Genomic DNA, 7,171 nt, shown 5'->3' on the forward strand with positions numbered 1-7,171 from the left:
AACTCAATGATTATCATAATTATATTTTAGATTTTTTATATTTAAAATGAAATGTGTATCTTGTATTTGACTATGTTTATCTGTAGTTAGTTACACGAATTCAAACATGAAGCTTTAATAAGTTGTACTTACGCAAAGTTTATTTGTAATATTAAATTTTAAGTAATATACATCAATAAACAGTACTTCATGCATAAAAAATGGTTTTTAAGAGTTTTTATCAAATGCTAGATAATATCTTAAATTTTACAACATATTGCACTGTAGAAACCCACAAATGGTAGGTACTAGAGCATCTATAACAGATTTTCTAAAATAGAGAAAACAGATTTTTGTTCTCTAAGTAGGATTAAATTATTATTATTTTATATAAATTCTTTATAAAAAGTAGATTGAAATAATAAATATATTGAAATCTCTGAGATTAAAAAACCTTTTAGAGCAAAATATAATTCCTTTTAAAAAAATTAATTTTTAATTGTCTCATAAAATTTTATTTTTTTACTTTAGACTAGAGTTTAGACGGTCAACCCAACAAAAATCTAATTTAAAGCCCAAATTGGAGTGGGCTTGGCCCAATTACTCCATCTTTAGATCCAGTATTGACCTTTGCACACACATGAGGCCATGACCCATCATCGTTACATCGAATCGAACCCTTGCGGACGAAGCTGGCCCTATAAAACGACCACTCACCTCCTCTTCTAATCTCATCCTTCCAAACCCTAATCAATCTACCGCCGTCTCCTTCTGAAATTCCTTCAGACCCCTTGTTTTTGTTTCGTCAATCTTTCTTCGATTCACTTGCTTTCGGCAGTGAAGAATCTGCAAAGTGTTTCTATGTTTTCCTTGTTTAACAAGCTTTTTATTGATCGAAATTTGATGAAAGAAGGCCAAATGATGTGTTTATTATCGAGTTGAATGCTCGCTTTGTGTGGGTATTTTGATTCTAACTCTGAATAGGAAGATCTGATGCCTTTTCTCTTTCAATTTTTCAAAACCATTTCCATATATACTTACACACATGTATCTATATCGACACATACACACACTCACGTCTTGCTCTATTTCTTTCATCATTGTATTATTGGTTTTCTTTAATTTCCAATTTGCTGGCCGGTGATGATATCTTTTTAATATGGTTGACTGAAAAAGCAAGCTTTTATGCTTGCATTTGTTGAAAATCATGAACTAGGACGGTCTGAGGCTATTTTGAATTCCGTTTTTTGTCGCAAATTTTGGATGTTTTGTGAAGTTTTTAATGATTTATTTAATGTGGGTTGTGTATGATGATATCATATATGTTAACAGTTATCCCTGTCTGATTAATCTTGATGTATACATTTGATCTGACACATCTACCCACATACTATCTTCACTTTTTATGAGTTTCTGTTCCTTGAACCCAGTTTATACCCACATACCTTGTTCCAGTTGGATTCAGAAGCTACTTTTTATGAGTTTCTGATTCAATTCCATCCAACATGATGCTTTAATGGATACTATACCAAAGGAGTATACATCGGATTCTTTATTGAATGTTCTTGATTGGATTTGTTATTAAAGAATTCGGTGTATATCCTTTGATATAATATATATTGGTATAAATATTGAAGAACCAGGTGAAGGTTATGTATGGTGTTCTAAAGGTTTATGTAGGTAGGCAGGTTTTTATCAGGTTTGAATATACTGTTTATTGCTGTTTGATGTGTCTTGCATTTTGCAGAATGGTTTTTTGAATGGAGAGAAGGGACTTGTGGCTGATTCTGGATTTGTTTAGAAATAGGGTATCATAATGTATTTTATTCACATTTTGGTTAATGTAATCTACCTTTTATAATTGGTTGTGATAGGTTTGTAAATAACTTTGTATCTTTTACATAAAACTTTCTGTCACATTTATCTATACTACTTTATTAGGCATTTTGATTTAAAGTCTTAAATTTATAAATACCCAAAATACCTTTTTTATCTTTACTACCCTTTAATACCCACTCCAAACTACATCGCTCTCCTTTTCCCAAAACAACTCTGCCCAAGGCAATTCTCATGCGTGTCTATTCATCCTCCCGCCTCTTCATCCTCTCAACTCATACTCCCAGTGTGACATCGCACGCTCTCCTCTTCCCAAGGTAACTTTTCCATCGCACGCTCTCCTCTTCCCATCCTCGATCCTCTTTTCTGTGATCGATTTCTGCTTTCTCTCTCGTTGAGGCCCATTTTTAATTTAGGGTTTTTCGATTCCAGGCTCTTCTTTGATTCAGGTACCCTCTTGATTCATTTTTGATGGTCCACAGTTTCTTATGAAGAAAAGCAACGCCTCACCGTTTCTTCCGCACAAGACACAAGTAACACGCACTCCCTTCTTCTTCGCTCCTTTCCCTTTCCATCATCAAACCCTGCACTTCACTAGCTTTCCATCGACTCTAGCCAAGAAGATGATCAGGGACTTTAATTTGTTCCCAGAACGCTCGATCAACATCGTTGAGGACGATGATGGGTTGCGATCGTCGAGTTTTCAGCAGAATAAGATAGTTGAGAAGCGTTTTAAGTTCCCCAATTTAGTCGATCCAAATGACATATCTGTTGATGATTTAGGTCATCACACTGGTTATTACCAGTTTGAACATTCTCATGCTCCTCGGTATTAACTTACTTCTTTTTTTTAGAGTTCTTTTTCAATTTTCATGAATTCGTGATTATGCTTGACTGAAGTTTTTTTTAGATGTTTGTACTTTGTATGTCGAACATCTTGCTGATTATGAACCTAGGTTTATTATTACTTTTGGTAACGKGATCTCAAACTTAGAAGCTAGAAGTGACTATAACAGAATTGTATTGAAAACAATGCCAGACTTGGAATATTAGAGAGACATTTTGTTCATTCATTCCGTGTTATAAGTTTTCTATTTGGAAATGGAGACATGGTGTGCTAGGTTATGGATCACACATACATATTTTTGTTTTATTCATCAGTTAGGCTTATTGTCATGATAGAGCAAAAAGCCTTTGTAATATCACCTGCCTGTAGAGATCCCGTTGTAGATTAGTTGTAGATTTACATAGTTGTTAAGGAGAAAAAAGGGATCTCCATTTTCTGTTTTCTGGAGTGATGTAAGAGGGAAATGAATCTTTAGTTTTTTCATTGTAATTTTCTGAGGAGCTCTTACAGCTCATATAAGTTTGTTCAGGGTCATTTCATTGCAATGCTAAAAAAGGTGAGAAATTAAGGTTTTCTTGATATTTAATCTTCACTTGCTGCATATTGTCAATAGAAGATGCATGCTCAACAATCATACCATTGCATCATCATAATGCTTGGTAATGATTCATGAGCTTCTTTTTATTTAATCTCGTATCAAGAGCCACATACAAAGATTTCTCCAGCCAATTCCTTCCTATGGATGTTTTAAATGTTGGTTTTCCATGTTCTAGAGTCGATGTTGCTATAAGGTGTTGAACTTGGTGTTTTTGCATTGTTCATTCTGCGTATGTTTATATTATGACTTACCACACAGCATTATTTGTTTTGTTGATATTCAGGCATCAAACCTATTGTATGTTGACCAGCCTACTCGAACCGGCTTTAGTTATAGCTCTTATAAACATGACATTCGCCACAATGTAAATTAGGTGATGTCCAATAGATGATGTCCAGAGCCTTGATTCAAATTACCTTACCTATTATCTTGATGTCCAATAGATGATGTCCAGAGCCTTGATTCAAATTACCTTATCTATTATCTTGATTCAAATTTCTCTACGCATAAATATATTTAAAATTTTAATGGGTTCTTGTTTAATTCTCGATTTACCCAACTTCGATGTATGGATATCGCTTGGTAGGTTAATGTTTCAATCTATTTAAAATTTCAACGTGAAATAGCTTCAGCGTAACTTTGCGTTTTGAATGAATCCGTACAGGAAAACTGGCTGCCCAAATGGCTCGTGATTTGGGAATCGGGAAAGATAGCGATAAGCAAAGGAAAAGGTAAGTGGTATGATTATATTTCTTCCACATCGTGGTGGAAAAATATGGATCCGTATATTTTCAGCAACAGTTGGACATGTTTGTCAATTACCACATAGTCCTAACAGAAAACTGGAAGCTATATAATGAAGTGCAAGATTTGAAAGCTATTATATAATGCTTAYGGATTTTATGAGTATCGTTGCTAAATCAAATTTTCTTGTTTGAACAGGGAATATTAGAGTTTATTTTCGTATAAAGCCTTTGATTCTGCTATCATGGTTCTGTCATAATTATTGATGTTCTTAACTCCAACAGAAACTGAGGCCAGTAACCTTTGAGTTAGCACTTCAACCTGGCAACGGGGAAACCTCAGCGGAAATGAGCATTCATCCCCTTTTGGGATTCAACCAGATCTTGGTTCTGGAAGCTTGCTAAGGTGCATTTTCTTGCTCATGACAACTTGTAAGTCACTGGTGTAAGTGTCCGATTGTCCATAATCTTGTTGTACACGATTGAGAGCCTTTTGAGGGTTAGTTGGAAGGACATTCTAAAATGATCGATGGTCTCTAATATGTATAGAATATGATGGGTTTTTTTATATTTATTGGAATCCATTCATTGTAAATCGAGGATTTGAACATGTCAAGATTATGAAAGTTGGATCTAGACAAACTAAATCTATTGTCTGTCATTACACARAAATGRATGATAYGTATTCRAGTCAAATGAARACTTTCATGATGATCTTTTGCCTCAAAATAGAMAAGCTATTAGAGAACTTCCATAGTTTGGATGAAAATCTTTGTAATACTTTGTTGTGGGGCTACCTATAGCTATTGCTTATAATTTACATCAAAAAGTTTTCCTTAATCATTGCACAAATTGTATCTGCAAGCATTGTTGGGGATACGATTCTTGCATCAGCATATGCTCATGAGCTGCCTCACTATGGCCTTAAGCGATAAAATCTTACTAAGTAAATAAGCGATAACGTTGAATTTACCGTTAAGTGTTTACCTGGTAAGTGTTGAGGTAAGCGGCCCCTTAGTTACGTGATACGACGTTTGCTCCAACCATATGTGTTTGATTAGTGCTCGTCATCTGGATATTGGGGCTTGTCTCAATACCCCAGGTGATTTTGCTTTCGGGTGGAAGTCTCACGTTAATTAAGTGTACCTTTTGCCCGTTTATTTTTGTCAGGGGTGTTATCCTCTTTCCGAAAAAGAAAGTCGTGATACATATCATTTTTGGTGTAATATGTAACGACTAAGTGTAACTTATATCGACGTTAAATCTTCTATAATAAAACCAGTGAAACTTCAAAATTGTTAAAATTCAYGGYYCCCGCCGCATTGCGCGGGTACACAACTAGTATTTAATAAGGACCGTCACACGTTTATGTATGACTGTTTCAATAAGATGAGTGTCGTTAAAGGATTGTTTGGTAGTAGCTTAATGAGCTGTATAATAGATATGGGTTATTCGTGCAGCCATATCCAGTTGTTTGGTATTGGCTTATTTGCTTAGTCCATGGCTGAACCAGGCAGCTGAAATAGTTAATGTCCTTTGTAATGAGCCAGTTATTAATCCATTTATTCCCCTTCTATCCTTTCCATCTTGCAAGACACCGAACATAAGAGAAAATCCCCATCACGAGCTTTACATTTTTGTTCATCTTCGTTCCTGTGCAGAGCCATCTTCATCACCATTCCTTCTACACGTCCGCCCCACTTCAAAGACTCTCTCTGGAAACCATCCACCGTCGCTGCCTTCTCCACGGTGAAGACTCCTCAGTGATGATCACTTGAATCTCGATTTTCCATCTACTGTAGAAGTTAGGTTTCTTTTTTCCTTCTTAGTGGCCATCACTTGAATCTCAATTTTGGTTGAAATCAACATCAAAATCAGGTTTTGATTGTTTGGTTTCCTCGACCTTCTTCTCATCTCGCTTTAAATCTCTGAGTGCTGTTAAAAGCTTTATATTTTTGAGTTCTGTCAAAGGTTTTGATCTCCAAGTTTAGTCGAAGCTTTAGATAATCAAATATAAAGTTGAAGCTTTAGATCTCCAATGTAAATCCCGTTATCAGATTTAAAGTTGAAGCTTCCGAATTCTTATTCTTATGCAAGAACAACAGGATCTATGGATGAAATTTTTATGCATACAAGGTGTTTGATGAAATGTTTGTGTATATGGTTCTAGTACTAATCAGTGGATGAAAATTTTTGTGCAAGATCTGGTATTTCAGTTGTTTCACTTGAAATTTTTAACCATTCTGAACTGTTTAAAATATAGACAGTGAATAAAATGGTCATTTTTGACATTTAAACTGTTTATTCAACACAATAATCGAACAATAACTTATCTGGTATCATACAGACAGCTTTATCCATATAGGTTTTAATGGAAAATGAACCGAACAAGGGTATGTTTCGTGGCTTATTCGGTCAGCTTTGATAAAAAAAAAACTTATTCAGTAAGCCTTTGTGAGAGCTTTATGTAAAAAGTGAATTTTTTTTTCTAGACCTATCATTCCCAATCATAATAAGTTGTAATAAATGTAGAAGGTAATAATCAAACAAATTAGTTTGATCCATGGTACTATGACGTGAATTTCAATACCTTATACCTGTCTTGGGATGGGAGAGAAAAACGATGATGAAAATTAAAAATCAAAATTTTCAAGCCGGGTTTGAGGATGGTTTTGGTTATATACTTCAGGGACGGGATACCTGAACCCGATTCATTGTCATTCTTATACATGTCAAGTTTCTATATTTATTATGGTATAACTAGGCCCTGGCCACGTGCAACCCGTGCGGCCGCACATGGCATCAAATTGTCATTTATTATTAGTTTTGAGTTTAATAATTTGAGAATTGGACAACTGAACTTTAATTATAAAAACAGGTCCAAGGCCTAGTAGTGATGAATATTGAATACACATCGCTGGAAAGTTGGAAAAGTTTTTGTCTGTATGAATAAAGTTGTCTATATGAATTAATCTGTTTTAAGTTGGAAAAGTTTTTGTTTGGGAGAGTTTTTCGCAGTTCTAAGGAACGTTTTTTTAGTTGAAAGGGACATGTTTGGAAAAAAAATTGGCTTTTTATATAAAGTTCCCCAAGAAGCTTACTGGATAAATCATTTTCTGTATCATTAAGCCACTATGAAACAATCATGCATAGTTGATGAATAAGCTG

General features: G+C 34.7%; 2 long non-coding RNA genes and 3 other non-coding genes across 5 annotated transcripts; all 5 read left to right on the plus strand.

The window, feature by feature from the left end:
- Positions 1-718: 718 nt before the first annotated feature.
- Positions 719-1,903, plus strand: LOC112503521. The gene is made up of 2 exons (XR_003068003.1): positions 719-1,659; positions 1,727-1,903. It is a non-coding gene; the product is annotated as an uncharacterized LOC112503521 (long non-coding RNA).
- Positions 907-976, plus strand: LOC112503525. Its single transcript, XR_003068007.1, has one exon. It is a non-coding gene; the product is annotated as a small nucleolar RNA snoR64a (small nucleolar RNA).
- On the plus strand, positions 1,116-1,208 carry LOC112503527. The gene has a single exon (XR_003068009.1). It is a non-coding gene; the product is annotated as a small nucleolar RNA snoR20a (small nucleolar RNA).
- Positions 1,279-1,360, plus strand: LOC112503524. Its single transcript, XR_003068006.1, has one exon. It is a non-coding gene; the product is annotated as a small nucleolar RNA R38 (small nucleolar RNA).
- A 353-nt stretch (positions 1,904-2,256) lies between the features above and the next one.
- Positions 2,257-4,634, plus strand: LOC112503522. The gene is made up of 3 exons (XR_003068004.1): positions 2,257-2,644; positions 3,925-3,991; positions 4,289-4,634. It is a non-coding gene; the product is annotated as an uncharacterized LOC112503522 (long non-coding RNA).
- The last annotated feature ends 2,537 nt before the right edge of the window (positions 4,635-7,171 follow it).

The sequence above is a fragment of the Cynara cardunculus genome, unplaced genomic scaffold (assembly GCF_001531365.2).
Source record: "Cynara cardunculus var. scolymus isolate 2C unplaced genomic scaffold, CcrdV1 Un_Scaffold_3174, whole genome shotgun sequence".
Taxonomy (NCBI): domain Eukaryota; kingdom Viridiplantae; phylum Streptophyta; class Magnoliopsida; order Asterales; family Asteraceae; genus Cynara; species Cynara cardunculus.